This window comes from Leopardus geoffroyi, chromosome C3, assembly GCF_018350155.1.
Source record: "Leopardus geoffroyi isolate Oge1 chromosome C3, O.geoffroyi_Oge1_pat1.0, whole genome shotgun sequence".
In the NCBI taxonomy this organism is placed as follows: domain Eukaryota; kingdom Metazoa; phylum Chordata; class Mammalia; order Carnivora; family Felidae; genus Leopardus; species Leopardus geoffroyi.
In genome coordinates, this window is record NC_059338.1 from 21,240,914 (window position 1) to 21,259,859 (window position 18,946).

An 18,946-nucleotide genomic window follows, 5' to 3' on the forward strand; every position below is an offset into this window, starting at 1 on the left:
ATAATAACATAATCCTTCTTTCCAGCCTTTGTAATTATCCTTAACTCTCTTGCGGTGGCCCTGAGAAGGTTTGCAGTGACAGTGATAAGATACAAAGGGATACACTGCCTAAAGAGAATTTTGAAATAATAAGAAAGCAAACTAAAAAGCCCATCTGCTGTTTATTATCACTCTCTGCTGGCAATTCTAAATAATGTCAGTTCTAGAATATTCTGCCTCCGCTGTGGTAAACCGATCCCACTGCCCACCCCCTTGAAGTGTCCACCCCTCTTTTACACCTTCCTCCCTCTGTAGTACTTGGCAAAATTCTGACCCTTTTGGCTATAGCAGTCTGCCTGTTCTGTGTCTAACTCTAAAACAGCTGAATGTGGCTGAAGAAAATTGTTACACAATCCAGCTACGATTTGTGACTTCCAGTCCCAAATGGGCACTAAACACTGGTGAATATTTCACTATACTTCCTTGGACTATTTGTTTTCCCATTTTCCCAAATTACTATTTCACACCTTTTTTCTTCCTTCAAATCTGCAATGCCCCTGCCCACTTCTCTCATTATCATCTGATTCATACTTCATTAAGCAAGTACAAGCAAGGACTGAGATGGGAATTTCCTCATCTTTCTAAGACCATCAAATATACCACTTCTACCTGTAAAGTCTACCTTTGTGCCTCTCCTTCTAATAGATGAGATATTCCTGCACCTGTATGCTTCTCCACTTGTGCTTTGGATCACATCTTTTCAAGGACTTAAGGCATACAGTAACCTCCTCCTCTCTCAAATTGATAATTATAAATAATGGATGGATGGGTGGATGGATGGATGGACGGACAGACAGACAAATGGATAAGGAGAGGAAGAGAGAGAATTACGTTCCCATGATCACATCTCCTTGCAGCTACAACTCCTCCCCTTTTTTTTTTTTTTTTTTTTTTTTGCTTCTTTCCCCAGAAATAATTCTCCAGATTGATGTCTAAAGTCATTCTCTCCATTTCCTTGCTTCCTAGCTTCTCATCAATCTGATCTAACTGGAGTTTGTCACCACCACTCTACAGGAACTGTGCTAAGCAAGATCACCAAAACCCCCAACACGTCCTAACTGATGTCACTTCTTTTCCCTTATCTCAAGCACTCAGCTATTTTACAACCCCTTCTCCTTGAGACATCTTCTCCCTTTGTGGCACCACATTGTCTGGTGTTCTTCCTGGCTAACCAGCTGCTACTTCTCAGCTCATTCACATCTTTAAATACCACCTCATGCACTTCATTCTTACAAATATCTATTTCCACCTCTGACCTCTCCCCTCAACTCTCTGTCTAAAAGGCATTCATTTCCATCTTAACATGTTCAAACCTGAACTCTTGATTTTCTTCCATATAGGTTCTTCTACCATGTTCCCCTTATTAATACACTATATACAGCCTACCCAGTTGCTCAAGCCAGAAGCCTAATAGTTAGCTTTCTTCTTTTTTTTCTCATATCCCAAATTAAACTCATCAGAAGTCTTAACTTTAAAAACATATCCTACTCTAACCATTTCTTTCCATTCTTTATCATAGTGGTCCAAGCCATCAATGTCTTTCACGCATGCTACTAAAATCTCCTCCTGTTTGTCCATCTATCATTCTTGCACCAAATATTCTATACTCCATAAAAAACAAGAATGGACCTTTAAAAATGCAAATCAGGGGATGCCTGGGTGGCTCAGTCCACTGAGCATTTGACTCTTGAGTTTTAGTTGAGGTCATGATCCCAGGGTGCTGGGCTTGAGCCTGACATCGGGCTCCATTCTGAGCATGAAGCCTGCTTGAGATTCTCTCTCTCCCTCTCCCTTAGTGCCTCTTCCCCACCCACACTTTCTCTCTAAAATAAAAAAAAAATTAAATAAAAATGCAAATCATATCATGTTTCTTTCCTGGTGTAAATCTCCTGGTGACTTTTCATCACACCTAAAACAAAATAAAAAATGTTCACCATGGCCTAGAAGCCCCTGCACTGTCTCATCTCTACCTACGTGATCTCATCCTATGCAGCTCTCTCTCATTGCTCAATACATTTCAGCAATATTGATCTTTTTTCTCTTTTCTGGTTGTGATCAAGACCCTTCTCAGAATAAGTTCACATCCTAGTTTGCCTGGCTGGTCCAGGTTCGTCACTGTTGTCCTGATGTCCTATCCACTTTAGTATTTGTCCCAGACATATTATTCTGCTTTAAAATCAAGGCTTATTAACAGTTACCAGGATGTTAATAAGCCAGGATGAGCTTGGTAGATCTTCACTTTGTACTTCTAGTTAGTTCCTTGGTCTTGTGGAATATTAAACAAGACACATGTTCAGTGAACTAAGCTCTTACCCTAACAAACTGGTTAAATCTGAAAGATGACCATCAGCGAGCATTCTCTGTTTTTCAGATCCTTTACAAAGGAAAAGTTACAAATAAGCTGAGTTCTTCCAAACACTGGGATAAAAAAGCCTAGGGAGGTCTCAGTTGATGGTAAGGAGATGCAGTAAATATTTCTACCTCTAATGTAGGATCACCAGAGAGAGATAAACAAAACCTACCATGAAAGGCTATTTCTGGTGTAGTTGCCAGTGGGACAAGACCTTGGGTAATATCCTGTGGATTACTGGGCTGGGTGTTGAAGTCTTACAGCAAGATTGTCCTCCTTTTTATGGGAAACTAGTAAGAGAGCACAGATTCTGAGCACAGATTACAGCTGATGACTTTTAGCCCTGATTCGGCCCCTGAGGAGCAGGGTAGGTTGTGTGGGTTGGCAGCAATGTTAGTGAAAGGGATTTGCTCCATCTGCCCAGACCACCAAGGCTTCAGAAGGGACTCCCAGAGCAGCAACATGTGTAATAGTGCTCAAAATGATACCATTCGGCCCACTCCCAATCTTTAGGAGATAGAAATTTGGGACAACCTCATCAGACTAAGTAGGTAACCCTGGGGTCCATGAGGATATCTGGAGATGAAAAAGAAAAAAATAGGCTGCCACACATTATAAAATAGAGATTTAGAGTCATATTCATTTTATAGTAAAGAATATTAGCATTTTTTAAACTCTACCCTGGATCATTTCACTTACACTTCATAACACATAATAAATCTGAACACACACTATTAACAAGAGAACTGCTACAAAGCCCCTGATGCCTAGTGCATGCTGGGTAAACAGTAGGCAATATCACTGACTAGTAGTACCAGGAGTACCCACACTATGTAAGGTGCCTCCAAGTTTCCAAGAAGTTACAGACTCCCGTATACACCTTCAGACTGTACGTTCTGTTTGGGTTGTAACTTGAATACAAATGAATTTAAATGATAACGAAAGTCAAAATGAGAGTAGCTCAAAAGTAAATATTCCAACAATAAATGCTGCAGGGAGTCAATTAAAGGGCATTATTTGGAGCTGGTTAATATCTCTTTATATAAAAATTATTGAATTTATGATTACAATAGTCTATACAAATCTCAGTCAACAAACAAAATAATGCTAACAACATCTCAGTAAAGGAAGTTGTAAGCACCAAGAACAAGTTTAATGTTTTAACCTATTTTCCTAGCCCTTAAAATAATTTACTGCTATAAGTTCAATTAAAGTACATGTTTTTTACGTGGCAATAAGAAAGAACGAAATATGGCCCTTTGTAGCAACGTGGATGGAACTGGAGAGTGTGATGCTAAGTGAAATAAGCCATACAGAGAAAGACAGATACCATATGTTTTCACTCTTATGTGGATCCTGAGAAACTTAACAGAAACCCATGGGGGAGGGGAAGGGAAAAAAAAAAAGAGGTTAGAGTGGGAGAAAGCCAAAGCGTAAGAGACTCTTAAAAACTGAGAACAAACTGAGGGTTGATGGGGGGTGGGAGGGAGGGGAGGGGAGGTGATGCGTATTAAAGAGGGCATCTTTCGGGATGAGCACTGGGTGTTGTATGGAAACCAATTTGACAATAAATTTCATATATTAAAAAAAACAAAACAAAAAAAACATTACAAAAACATTTAAAAAATTAAAAATAAATAAATAAAATAAAGTACATGTTTTTGGTTATAGTTTATTTATTTATTTTGAGAGAGAGAGAACAAGTGGGGGAGGGGCAGAGAGAAAGGGGGACCTAAGATCTGAAGCTGACTTTGTGCTGATAGGAGAGAGCCTGATGTGGGGCTGAACTCCCAAACCATGAGATCATGACCTGAGCCGAAGTCAGATGCTTAACCAACTGAGCCACCCTCAATTAAGGTACATATTGAGCAACAGTAAGAACCCAGACAAAATAAGATGACCACTCATTCAGGGTCCACAATGTTACAGCACTTCAGTAAATTACTGTAGGACCTAGAAACTATCTCACCAATGTCCCAGAATGATAAAACGCAGGAATGTTAATTTATGTAAACCAAGCATACAAGTGACTAATGTCAGTGGACAACTTCACATAGAGGAATGTGGTCTAAATAATACAATTTCTTTGGACACATGCTTCACAGAAACAAAATTTTCAGATGAGCTTGGTGGGGACAGGCTCAGAATGAGGGACAGAGCAGTTAATTTTATGATTTGAATGTTTAATAACATTTGATCTAATGGCCTTATGGGTCCATTTCCTTAATAAGGAAAGAATCCCCAAATAGCTCCATAATTTATGTTGAACACCTAGAACATGGTCTGGCTTGCTGTGGGCATTTAATAATATTTGTTGAATGAATGAGTGAAAGTTTCCCTGAACAACACTTGGATAATCATTGGCAAACTTTGTCTTTATATTTTTTTACAATTTTTCCTGAAATGTTCTCAATTGCATTATTCCAATTGACACATTTTTTAAATGATATATGAACACTTTTAATCCTTTATATTCAACGTTCACTAGCTGGAAAGCCAGTTGTTCTTTTAAAACAGAGTTTCTTGGGGCACCTGGGTGGTTTAGTCGGTTAAGCGTCTGACTTCAGCTCAAGTCATGATCTCATGCTCTGGTCCATGAGATCTCGTGGTCTGGTCTGCGTCAGGCTCTGTGCTGACAGCTCAGAGCCTGGAGCCTGCTTCACATTCTGTGTCTCCCTCTCTCTCTGCCCCTCCCCAGCTTGTGCTCTGTCTCTCTGTCTCTGTCTCTGTCTCTGTCTCTCTCTGTCTCTCTCAGAAATGAATAAACATTAAATTTTTTTAATTTTTTTTGAACAGTTTCCCACCTTCAGCACTGTTGAGACCTCTAAACCGATCATTCTTTTTTTTTTTTTTTTTTTAATTTTTTTTTTCAACGTTTTTTATTTATTTTTGGGACAGAGAGAGACAGAGCATGAACGGGGGAGGGGCAGAGAGAGAGACAGACACAGAATCGGAAACAGGCTCCAGGCTCCGAGCCATCAGCCCAGAGCCTGACGCGGGGCTCGAACTCACGGACCGCGAGATCATGACCTGGCTGAAGTCGGACGCTTAACCGACTGCGCCACCCAGGCGCCCCGTCTAAACCGATCATTCTTTATCGTGAAGCGCTCTCCTGTGCACTGTTAGATGTTTAGCAGCATCACTGACCTCTATGCACTAACGCGGGTAGAACACACACACCCTCCTGTGTTTCCCGTTAATATTTACCTTTGCAATGCATGATAATACTTTGCTTCATGGTTTTGACATAGTTCACTGCAATAAGACTAAATGAAAAGACGTTTGGCTGGGGGTAGGGAGGAGTAGAGTACAAGCAAGGTTTGGGGGAGGAAGAACAGCTAAGAACAGTTAAGAACAGTTAAGCCAATCAAAAATGTCCACAGGCATTGCCAAATATCCCCTGAGCACAAAACTAACCTCAATTGACAACCAGTTCTTTAAAGCGATATAGCTGCTCTTATCTGTTAAGTACTAATTTCAGAATTTAACTGTCAAAAACAATGTCACCGTGAGGTTTTGGAGTCTTCCCCATGTCTCTCCTAAACGCCACCCTATCTCCCAGGCCATTACATAGATACACTATAACCATTAGTAATTTCAGGGAGAGGGAAAAGAAAATAATTTGGGAGGAAACCAAGCCCTTATTTCCTATTCAGCAGAACGGATTTTTTTTTCCCCTGCATGTGCTTTTCCTAACAAAATGGGAACTTCGATCCCAAAGAAACTCTCAGGGACTGATGGCCTGTTCTCCCTGCCTCTTGATAAAGGTCTCAGCAAGTCACAGATACTTTTCTGTTTTAAAGTCAGACTTCGCATTTCACTATCTTTTACTATGCCTTAGACTTAGATCCAATTACCTTCAGAGACATTTTTTTTTTCTTTTTTCCCTTCATCCTGAATCTTTTCTTCACTTACCCAGTCAGGAAAGTCAGAAAAGCTTAATGTGCCAGGAGTCACAAAAATGCCATTCTGATAAGCACTCAGAGCAAGGACATGTGTCTAAAAAAAGCTTTAGGTTATTTCAGGAACTTACTAAAAGAGGTTCATAAGCTAAATGTTTCAGTCAATAAATTTGGTTTAAATGTGAACTGGGTAATAGGATAACCTCAGTCCAAACTTCAGGACTTTTCCACTTCAAAGAATTGCCCAGGAGAGATTCACAGGTTACTTCCAGTTACTTCCAGTTGCAAGCCTTGCTGCAGAAACTACTCTTTCTAAATACTGAAATGTAAAGAATAATAAAGGGCAACAGCCAGAAACGTAGACTCACAAAAATTTTGATCATTGTTCTTTCCCATCCAAGAATTCCTTCAGCCTAAACTAGGATTACAAGTAAAATAGATCATTGATTTTGAACAGGAGAAGCAGTGAGTGCATGACCAGCTATCAATTGCCCAAGATGAAGTCTCTCCTGGCTGGTATTGTCTTGTTTTGTTTTGTTTTTTAATTTATGTTTTTTTAAGTAAATCCTTAGGACTAAGTATTATTTTTCTCAGAGAGAAAAGTATAAAAATTGAACTGACCTATATGACTTATCATAGTTAACAAACCAATTTTTAAAAGGAAAAGAAATTGCTATAAAACAGATTGCTGAAAAAGATGTGAAAATCAGATAAAATTTAAAAGCTTCCCTGGGTAAAAAGGGGTAATTAGTCTGGGTAATTCCACTTTTGTTATTTATTCTAGCAACTGCGTGATTATAGACACATGACTATTCTATTTAATTTGCCAACTGATTTTTCCAGGGCATCTACATTGTTTGATTTTCTAGAATTTCTTCATTTATCAAATAGAGATGATGTTGATCTTCCTCATACAGGGACTGATAAGATGAATTTAAAGCATCTATTCTGAAAATATATTATGCAAATTGAAAATTTACTTTCTTAAAGAGCATATTAATCATGTGGTTGGTGTTTAGTAATTGTTCGATATCGTTCTTTCTTCCTTTCTTTGTCCCTTTCTTAGTCTAGGAACTAGTCTGGGAACTAGGAAGAGCACTGAGCCAGGGGTCAGAAAAACTATTCTCCTACTAGACTGTCACTAACTACTTGAGATCAGACAAGTCTCAGTGTCCTCACCTTTAACACAGAGTAACATTATTTCCCTTCTCTACTTCATATACTTTTACGACCATGAAATGAGATAAGGCATGTGAAAAACACTCTCAAGTTGTAATATCCTTCATGAAACTAAGATGCTATTAGCCAGGACTTTAAAGTAAAAACTAAAGAGACTATTTGGGCCTATGAAGAATTCGTCATAGCGTCTATCATTTATAAATCTTAGATGACCTTCAGTTTTTAAGGACTCCAAGTAGTTATTCATCTTTCCCTAACCCCCTGAGCATGTATCAGTCAAAAATCACTAGCATTATGTTCCAGGAGCCTAATTCTTATTCCACAAAACCCTGGGGGACCCAAAAAGGATAAAAATCTGACCTATGTTAGTGCCTACACTCATTATATAACAGTGCACATACCAAACATTTTCAAAATATATCTCAGAATAGCAGAATAGCAAAACCAGTTTTCACGTAGCAAAATTAACACAGACCTTGTCAATTTTCTCTTCTCTGTTAACTTGTCATACTCTCAGACCCTCATTTATCAATGCCTTTCCTGTTGACCTCAACTTCATGAAATCCTGCATCTTTTGTGAATATTGCCGGTAAGCTTTGCATTACACTTGCCCTGGATATTAGTGATAGTTAATTACCAGGACTGATATTAAGCAGGGAGGCAGTCATGAGTAGAAAACGTATTGGCTCTCCATCCATTAGTGGATGTTGTCCTATCCTGATGGCTTTTGCATCCCTGTGTACTAAATGCAGAAACCAGGATAATGAATGGTCAGGAAAGGAGAACACCCTATTCCTACCTCAAAAGGTTGCCGTGAGTATAAAAATGAAATTGTTCTTGGCATACAGTAAGCTTCCATAAATGTTGCTTATTTGTATTTTTAAAGATACAAGGCAATAAGCAGAAGCCATTTGGCATAAACAAGGAGAGATGGAAGAAGTAATCAATGGTGAGGTAGGAAAAAATCTACAGAGGGAAAGCAACGAAAGAGGTGCTGAGTTACCAACATGACAAGTAGAATTACCCTGGGCTCCCTCGCTGATCTGGGACACTGTGGCCTTGCTCAGTTTCCTGGCTCTTTTTGCAGACTCCGAGGACATCGTGACAATAGACTGCTATCACCTGAGGTAACCGAAAGATATCTCAACCCTGAAATAACAAAACCATCTATTTGTTAAATTTTAATCAACCGGACCTGCTCTGAGAAGATACTGACAAAAGAAACACTCCCTTCACCTAATGAAAGAGCCTTTTTCTTTTCCGATTTAATTGGGTCTCTGACCTGTTCTGTTCCTTGAGATTCAATAGATCTCAAAGGATACTTTCTCCAACCTTCATTTTTAAAAAAAAAAATCCTTAGTAATACATTAAGTATATATAACACTCCATAATTTATGAAGCATTTTATGCCACATTCACAAGAGGAGAGTGTATCAAATCCTGGGAATGAAATCTTGGAATTTTCATTTTTAATAAAATGACCTAGATGAGTATACAGCTTCACAATTTTTCACCTATTGAATGAGAATCAGATTCCAGTTTTATCTTCTCAGGAGTATTCACCTGTCATCGGAACTGAAGTTGTGGGTATTTAAAATCTCTTCAATCACACAAGGTCTTTTGGTTTATTACATAAATTACTAATACCATCCATGGGTTTTTCATTAATTAACTAATTCATTATTCTATTCAATAGTGATATGAGCATGCAATTAACATGTGTCAAGCAATGTATTAGAGGCTAGGTTTTACTAGCTCATCTTTCAAGGTCAACCTTTTACAGACCAGAATTACATAGCTAGGGTACCCATGAGGAGACCTGTCCATGACAACCCAAACTGAATTTCCCATAGAGACATCAATTCTATAATAAAAAACATTTGAAATTCTAAGTAGACAGAATTAGAATTCAAATCCCAGCTCTGCCAGTCTTGACTGCTATTTATTTGGAGCAATTTCTCCAAACATCTATAAAATGGGAATAATAGCACCTGTCTCACGGGATGTAAGGATAAGAGACAATGCTAACATATTAAAGTGCCTGGTCAGTGTTTGGCTTGTATAGTTGATGCTTAATAAACAATATATATTGCTATTATTATTAAAGGAGGCAAGACCAGACTTTTTTTTTTTTTTTAATTTTTTTTTTCAACGTTTATTTATTTTTGGGACAGAGAGAGACAGAGCATGAACGGGGGAGGGGCAGAGAGAGAGGGAGACACAGAATCGGAAACAGGCTCCAGGCCCTGAGCCATCAGCCCAGAGCCCGACGCGGGGCTCGAACTCACGGACCGCGAGATCGTGACCTGGCTGAAGTCGGACGCTTAACCGACTGCGCCACCCAGGCGCCCCAAGACCAGACTTTTTTATAAGGGAGAGTCTTAGAAACCTCGACATCCTGTATTATCAATATTCCCATTTTCCAAATGAAAAGAAAATGCTTAGAGAAAAGTTAAATCATTCGTCCATGTAACAAACTTATTTGGCATTTACTATGTGCCTGACCAGAGCTAGTCTCTGAACATGCAAGGATGAAGAGGATAGTAACTAAACTCAAGCACTCACTGTCTCACAGAGGAGACACGTGAGAATGCTAAATGCCCCCAAAAAGGGAAGCCCAGGGTTGCGGGAGCACATGAGTGAGCTCCTTTAGGACGCTAGTGAGAGTGGGCGTCAAGGCGGCTCCCCAAAGGGGATGTCCTAGCTGAGTCATGATGGCAGTAACCTGACAAAAAGTGGTTCATCAGTGGCAGCCTGGCCTTGAAACCAAATCCTTGTCCCCAAAACCAGTGAACTTCTCACTATACTATAGCTCCTGTGATTAGATTCAACTAACAAGTACTTTTTTAGCACTTGCTTTACAGAAAAGTCTGTAGTAGGTGGCAACAAAGGTGAATAATTACAGTTCTCTTGTCATGAAAGCAAGAGGAACTAAGACAGACATACAGATAACCAACTCAAAACGTAAGTGGCGAAAGAGTTTAGTATTCACAATTAAGTGTTGGATGTTCTACTTCAGCTTTTAGCTGGTTTTCAGATTTCCAATGTGGAGGCGAGTGATTCCACACACCCCATGTGGTAACGGGCCAATAACACCACCACAGATGATTCCACAGATGTGAATACCACCAGGTAGCAGAGCTAAGGGGATATGATTCACCACTTTATCTGTAAATTGTAATACAGGTTCTTTAATTTCTGCTTCACACAAATTAAAAGGAGCTTCTTTTCTGACTTGTAGGTGCCAAGAATTCCGTATTTCACTGTACAGAGTGCTTCTGCTTACTTTAAACTGTTTACTGGTAAACCTATTTAAACTATTTTATTTAAGGCAACTACATCTTTGTAGTTGAAATTTTCCTTTAGTTTTCTTTTCAGTGCTTTCTTCATCAGATTTGGGGATCAGAATTATGCTTGCCTCAGGAAATTATTGAGAAAACTTCCCACCACCCTGTGCTTTGGAGCAATATAGGAATTATCTGGCTCCTAACAGTTTTATTCAGTTTTAAAAATTCTACGGAACTCTGAAGTCAGTACTTACTAACAGTAGTGCTGCCTGATCAGTACAGATTCACCTTCAGAATCCTTTTTTTTTTTTTAATGTTTATTTTTGAGATAAAGAGAGAGCACAAATGGGGGGAAAGGTAGGAAGAGAAGAGAAGGGAGGACCCAAAGTGGGCTCCATGCTGACAGCAACAAGTGAGGTCATGACCTGAGCCAAAGGCAGATGCTCAACCAGCTGAACCACCCAGGTGCCCCTCAGACTCCTTCTTAACACAGCATTCCACATAACCATTAAGTGACAAACATAGATCAGTTAATTTAGTTTCAATCTTTCTTCTACGGTTGACCCTTGAACAACATGAGTTTGAACTGCAGCAGGTCCACTTACACGTGGATGGTTTTTCAATAAATACAGTACAGTACTCTAAATGTTTTTTCTTCCTTACGATTTTCTTAACATTTTCTTTTCTTTAGCTTACTCTAGTGTGAGAATACAGTATACATACAACATACAACATACAAAATATGAGTTAATCAACTGTTTATATTAGTGGTAAGGCTTCCATCCAACAGTATTAGTGGTTAAGTTTTGGGGGAGTCAAAAGTTATATGCAGATATTCAATTGCAAAGAGTGAGACCCCCAAGCCCCTCTTGTTCAAGGGTCAACTGTATTAGAGATGAATTTAAGGGGCACCTGGGTGGCTTAGCTGGTTAAGCCTCTGACTTTGGCTCAAGTCACAATCTCACGGTTCATGGGTTTAAGCCCCAGGTCGGGGTCTATGCTGACAGCTCAGAGCCTGGAGTCCGCTTGGGATTCTCTGTCTCCCTGTCTCTCTCTGTCCCTCCCTGATTTACACGTGCGCATGCGTGCTCTCTCTCAAAAATAAATAAACATTAAAAAACAAACAAACAAACAAATTAATTTAAGGGGCACCTGGGTGGCTCAGTTGGTTAAGTGTCCGACTTCGGCTTAGGTCATTATCCTGCAGTTCATGGGTTCCAGCCTTGCATCAGATTCTCTGCTTTCAGTACAGAGCCTGGAGCCTGCTTCAGATTCTGTGTCCTACCCCCTCTGTCTCTGTCCTTCCCCACCCCCCTCTCTCTCTCTCTCAAAAATAAATAAACATGTTTAAAAAAAGAAATAAATTTAAGATTTGAATTATTTTCTGTGTATGGCTTTGACAAAATCCCACAGATTTTCATATGTAATTATCCCCTTTTTAATAATTTCTAAATAGCCATTGACTTTTATTTTTATTTCCTCCTTGGCCTATAAGTTCTTCATTTAGTAAAATACCCATAGAAAGTAAAACCTAGGGAAACTTACCATGTGTGTCGCTGGTACAGTTTCCAAAATAATGTCACTTTACCCTCACTGATTGTCCCTGAAGCACACCCTTGTTTAAACCTCTACTGGTTTATAATAGAAACCTTGTCAGGTTACAATGAGGAATCATCCACTTACTTCTCAAGAGGCCCCAACATACCTGCTGTTCAAGTCTCCTCGGGTTTTGCTTCAGTTGATCTCCTCTGTTGCACACATTCCTGAAGTTCCACATTTCTCTCGTGTCAGTGGTATCTTTCTCTCTTTTCCAGTGGTCCTATAGAAGTTTTCTTATTTCCTCCTTTTTTCTTTTTTTCTTTCTTTCTTTTTTTTTTTTTTTTTTTTTATAATTTTGCTTCTTTTGATGGACTGTGGAGAAGCAAAGAAGGTAAATCCATAGGCTCAGAACAGGATTGTGAAGGCAGAAACCCAAAATCTATTTTAACTGTTTCAAGTGCCACCCACGTGTCCATACCCTTAGTAAGGCTTTCCTGTTTGCTTTCCTCTTCTTAAACCTGAGGCAATTATCTAATTTGATCATTATATATGTTATATGTTCTATATACTAATGTTATAGTAAATTTGAACATCATGAGCCAAATAATGCAATAGTGTCTATGTGTGAACAGGAATTCAGAGCTTAAAAACAATGAAAATATGAAGAAAAGTATTTTCTATAATTATGAGATTTAAAACCATTAAGCAACATTTTGTCCATTTGCCTAACAGAAGCAAAAAGAGGAATCCCATTACATAATGGTCCAAAATGGAAATTCCTAAAAAGTCTCAGAAACAAGGTACTTTTAAATATTTTTTTTAAAGGATGAAGAATTTTTTTTAAGTTTATTTATTTATTTTGAGAGAGGCAGAGACAGCATGAACAGGGGAGGGACGGAGATAGAAGAAGAGAGAGAATCTGGCAGTGCAGAGCCTGCAGCGGGGCTTGAACTTATGAACTGTGAGGTCACAACCCGAACCGAAACCAAGAGTCAGACGCTTAACTGAGCCACCCAGGTGCCCTGAAACAAGCTGGTTTTATATTACATTTGATTTTTTTTTATTAAATTGTCTAGGGCAATACAGATAGACATATATATGTAAATAATAGATATATGGGAGAAGACATTTGCAAATCATATTTCCAATAAGGGGTGAATATCCAAAATATATAAAGAACATAAGCAATTCAATATCAAAAATGGTAGCTAGGCCTATTGCAATGATCAGTGCACAATGTATACAAATGTCAAATTGCTATGTTGTACCCATGAAACTAATAGAAGCCTGTATGTCAATTATACTTCAATAAAAAATAATGGTATGTAGGTGACTCCATTCAAATACATATTGCAATAGATAGTGAAGTGAGAACAAATGATAATATCATGTGATTTTTTAATCCTGTGGGGGTTGTTCAAATATTTTTATTAGAAGAAATATGAGATTATTCACACATTCATAATGTTTTAAATGAACATCTTATATATCACTACCTTGTCAATTTTTCCTCCTAACTGGGATCTCTGTACATTAATTTTACAAAAAAAAAAAGTGTTCTATTTACACTAGGTAAATAGATTATCTCATAAGAGCAAACAGAAGAAATAGCAACAGAAAGAATAAAAAATTAATTTATAAATATAACGAAATCCAGTGTTACACAGAAGTTATTTTATAAGGTTATAATCAGAATTTGATTACAGGTATTAAGAGCATATGAATTTCTGACAGAAGTCACACTGACAACAGCTGGTAGACTCCCTGGAAGTGTAATCATTCATTTATTCATTGATGCTTCCGTCCATCCCTTACCTCAGCACATATTTATTGAATATCCTCCATGTTCCAGGATACAATAATTTAAAGAAGGAGGAGGAGAAGAATGAGAACAAAAACAAGAACAAGGACAAGAAGAAGAAGAGAAGGAGTGGTCTAGTGGGCAACACTGATGAGAAACCAGACACTTTTCATTCACTGGGGTAAGGAAATTAATAGGTGCTGTGGAAACATTATGGAGAAGCACCTTACCCAGATCTGTTTGTGTGTTGAAGGAAAAGCATGTAGGAGGCAGCCAGGAGAGAAAGTTCATTTAATTGATACTTTAGAAGTATGAATAATACAGAAAAGAGATGAAAAGTGAGGAGAATGAAAAAGATCCAAGTAGAGGGAACAGCATGAGCAAAGCAATGGAGTAAAGAAGCAGCATGGCATGTAGAAGGAACTAAAAAAGTTGCAGAATAACAGCATTAAAACCAAGGCAGTGGTAATAAAAGGCTGGAAAGGCATTCAAGGGCCAATAAAAAGGATCTTGTAGGTCGAAATTTAAAGATTTTAGAACTTATCTTAAGGGGAATGGAAAACCATTAAGTGGTTTTAATCAGGAAAGCAGTAATGATCAGACAAGTGTTTTAGTAAAATCATGCTGACTATAAAAAGCAGAAAATTTATTGGAAAGGATCAATTACAAGATGAGAAATCAGTTAGAAGCCTTACTTGGATCCATAAGATAGATAATAAGAAAAGCGGAAGTGGGAATGAAGAGAAATTTATTGTTCCAAAACACATTTAGGAAGCAAAATTAATAGGCCGATGGATACAATACAGGACGGAGAGAGGGTGGAGCTCAAAGGTGGCCACGCCCTCCACGCCCACATTTGGTCTCAAGCGATTGAGTGCACAGAGCACTGTTCACTGAGATAGAAAACAAAGGCAAAGAATTAGGTTTACATGCAAAGATGGGAAATGCTGTTTTTAACAAATTCGTTTGAGTTATCTAAGTGAATCAAGCCAGTGGACAAGTAATTAAGGTCTGAGATGAGGAGAGACAACAGCACTGGGATAAACCAGCATACAGATCACATTTGAGTTTACAGGCATGGGTGCCGGCAGTGAGTGTGCAAAGAGAAGCCACCTCAGGGACTTCAAGATTTAAAGGACAAATGAGCAGATGTTTCAAAGGGCAAGAAAAACAACTTCTTCCCACACAGAAAGTAAATCTGATATCCCCATAAAGTTTCTGGCTTAGATTTGAGAGACCTTTGGATAAGGTTCTCCTGACTACCTTAAACTCACATATTTGCTAATCTTTCTTTCTTCTCAGAGCTATCATCAACTCTCTCTTCCCGTCCCCTCTCCTGACACACACATACTTACAAACACACTTTCTCCTTTCCTGAGTACTTAAGCACTTCTCTGTCAAATCAAAAAGCAGTCTGTTGGGGTGCCTGGGTGGCTCAGTTGGTTAAGCTTCTGACTCTTGATTTTGGCTCAGATCATGATCTCATGGTTCATGAGATCGAGCCCCAAGTCGGCTCCACACTGAGCTTGGGACCTGCTTGGAATTCTCTCTCTCTCTTCTCTCTCCCCGCCCCTCCCCCACTCGTGTGTGTGTGTGTGTGTGTGTGTGTGTGTGTGTGTGTGTCTGTTGTGTCTGTACATGTGCTTACTTTCTCTCTCAAAATAAATAAATAAACATGTTTTATTATTAAGAGTGTGTTAAGGAGGTCTGTTTATATATTATATAACAAAAATAAATCTTGAATACTTAATATTTAAGGAAAGGGAGATACTCCATCCTGGTAACAATTTCGCAAAGCAGAGACAACTTCCTCCAGTTATTCCTTAGGTTTTATTTCAATCATTCCTAAGCCCAATGAATCATGATGCTCCCCAATAGGCAGGATAGCCAGGATCTCCAGGAGGTGGAAAAGAAGAGGTGAAAAAAAGAAATTTCAAGTTTATTGAAATTCTGGAGCTCTTAGTTTCTGCGGGGTATTTCAGGGCAAGAATTAAAGGCTTATCACCCTTCGGCAAGGTAATAGGAGGAATGACTCACTGCACCATTCCTTACATCCTGGCATTGATCTTGATGTATTCATTTAAGGAAACTCTATGATCGATTAAAAAAAAAAAAAAAAAGCTCTCTCAGAAAAAAATGGTCTCTGTTTTGCCAAAGATAAAGTTTTTATACCAGCTTGAGCCCAAGCAGTTTCAGGATATGAATTTATTAACGTATTTCCTGTTCTTTGGAGAAGGAAATGAAAGTCTATAAATATGAACAGACTTTCCTGGAATATTGAAGTAACACAGCATTGAGTTCTGCTGAATCAGCATTTTGAACACTCAAGCTGCTGTGGTTCCACTGGACAGCACGTACTGTGAAGTTTCTTCCCCCCTGGCCAGTGGAAAGCAGTAATTTTGGGAATATTCTTTTGGCCCTCTCTGACCTGATGTTCACTACAATAGGAGTTCATCTCTATCAACTCGCAAGTTGAGTGTTAGCTAAGTCATCAGGGACACCCAGCCCAGACAGAACCAGTGGACCCCCATCCAATCTGCAGATTTACTGTCAGTAAGATTGAGTTTCTAATTGAGCCAGACAAGGTCTGGGTGCCTCATGGCCTATGGATGGGCCTCTGTGAAGAAAGCTGCATCCAGTTTTTAATACCTCCAGAGCTGATTATCCTGGACTGAAGCACCCTGATGGGCTTCTGCATCATCACACATTTTACCACATGTAAGAACAGTTTGAAAAAAGTTATGTTTTCTTCATTCATAGTTGGATTGTACATTCCTGAGATGTGAGAACTTTTTAAATTCCACTTATTTCTTCCTTATTTGTTAAAGGTGAAATTGGTGAAGCAAGTTGAAACCTTTGTAGGGCCTCCATAATCTCCCCCCCACCCCTTCCCATATGCATTCAAGGCCAGCCAGACATGGAGAGGCTCTAAGAATAGGAAGTTTTTGGGGTGCCAGCATGGCTCAGTCGGTTAGGCATCCAACTCTTGACTTGGGCTCAGGTTATAACATCATGGTTTGTAAGTTCGAGCCCTGCACTCTCAGTGCAGAGTCTTCTTGGGATTCTCTCTCTCCTTCTCTCTCTGCTCTTCCCCTGCTCTCTCTCTCTTTCCTTGCCTTTCTCTCTCTCTGTCTCAAACATAAATAAATAAACTTTTAAAAAGATGTTTATCTTAAAAAAAAAAAAAGAAAGAAAGTTTTCTGTAGCCTGGATAGGTAAATAAGGCCTCTGGGGCCCCAGAATGAAAATTTTAGTCAAGAGAAGAAGGAACATTAGCCAATAATTTGCTGTATCTGTCCCCGCTCCTTCACCTTTATTAAGGTCTGCCCTAGTTATCAGACACTGGGCTGGTTCCAAGAAGAATGCTCATTGGTGTCCTCTATAACTTGTGTGGCCATCAGAGTTTTGCCAACCTGAAGTGGCTCAGAGAACCCTAGACCTTGGAGAGTCTTCTCATGGCCATGGTACTCTGTGTTGCACTGGGTCTAGAGACACTATGGCAGCCAGGGGCAGCCCTGCCAGAGAACTTTAAACCAAACCCAGACCCCCACCAATCTCTCTATTCCCACATCCCCCTGCTCTCCATGTAGGAGAGATGGAGAGTAGAAGGAGGTTTGTAGTCCTAGTCAGATTTTTAACAATTAAAAGCCTACCCTATGCAAGGAAAGACAGAGAACTAGCCACTGATGTTTCTGCCCTTCTGGAGGAAAGATATCAAAATTCTGACAAGTTTAACTTAATTCAAAAAAGAATTTTAAGACCTGAATCAATTTTAATGGGAGCTGGACTCAAGAACAAACTATCAGAAACAGAAAAACCAGAGGGCATTAAAAAAGAGCTGGAAATCTCCAATTCTTTGCTTAGGTTTAAAATACAGACTTTTAGTAAAGGACTTGGCAAAGGAAGATCCAAACATTTAGAACAAGTTGACATTACCAGAAATAGTGTGAGGAAGATGCATCAAAATACATCCAATTTCAAGTAGCTACAAGCAAAACACCCTTCAAAGTACATCAGAAAAGTGAAGAACAACTTCAGACAGCACACACACACACACACACACACACACACACACACACACACAAAATGACACTTTAGATGAAAATTCCCATCTTCAAGTAGGTACAAAACTGCTTTCACAAAAAAGCTAAAGAATAGAGTGAGCAAACTTATTAGTCGGGGGGTGGGAAGGTAGAAAAACAAAATGCTACCACAAACAGGACAAATTTTAAATGAATAAGAAAGCCAGATCACTGCCAAAGATGAGAAATCAGCCTGCTGTTCATAAAGAAGACAACGTAGATGGTGGAACCTTGAAAAGGGATGTACATCAGAAAACAGAAACTTCCAAGATGACTCTAAAGGAGTTTTGAAGAAACTGACTGATGTTGCTGAGCTACTTATGGCAGGCTGAAGCGGGGTCAGGCCAATTGACTTTTGCTGGTCTTAGCTGGGTTTATGTTAAAAATTATTTAAAAACTCTTGAAGAACACTAAACCAAATGTAGACTAAAGTAACCACAGGTGATACAACAGCTGATGCACTGGAAGACTGTTGGTCTCTGAATGAGAAAGCTTCACTACAACCAGTTAGAAAGGGACAGACTAAAGCATCTGAGGCAACTTTCTTTCCTCCTAAACTGCATGGAGGAAAAAAAAAAAAAAAAAGAAATGAATTTTCACCAAGTATTTGAGAGACAGAGGGAATTCACTCTATAAAGGCAGTGAAGAATTCTTCCAAAGTAGATGAAACAATTAGCCCCTGAAGAGCTGGACATTTCTAAAACATTTTTGAGAAAGAACTTAAGACATTTCAAAAAGTAACCTTACATCCCTGTTCCCAAGGGGGC

At 39.0% G+C, this 18,946-nt stretch overlaps 1 long non-coding RNA gene across 1 annotated transcript in view; it reads right to left on the reverse strand.

The window, feature by feature from the left end:
* LOC123586740 overlaps window positions 1–12,627 on the reverse strand; it is a 360,359-nt gene extending 347,732 nt beyond the window's left edge. The window contains exon 1 of the long non-coding RNA XR_006706918.1: window positions 12,463–12,627. This is a non-coding gene — a long non-coding RNA (uncharacterized LOC123586740). The remainder of the gene's footprint in view (window positions 1–12,462) is intronic.
* Between the last annotated feature and the right edge of the window lie 6,319 nt (window positions 12,628–18,946).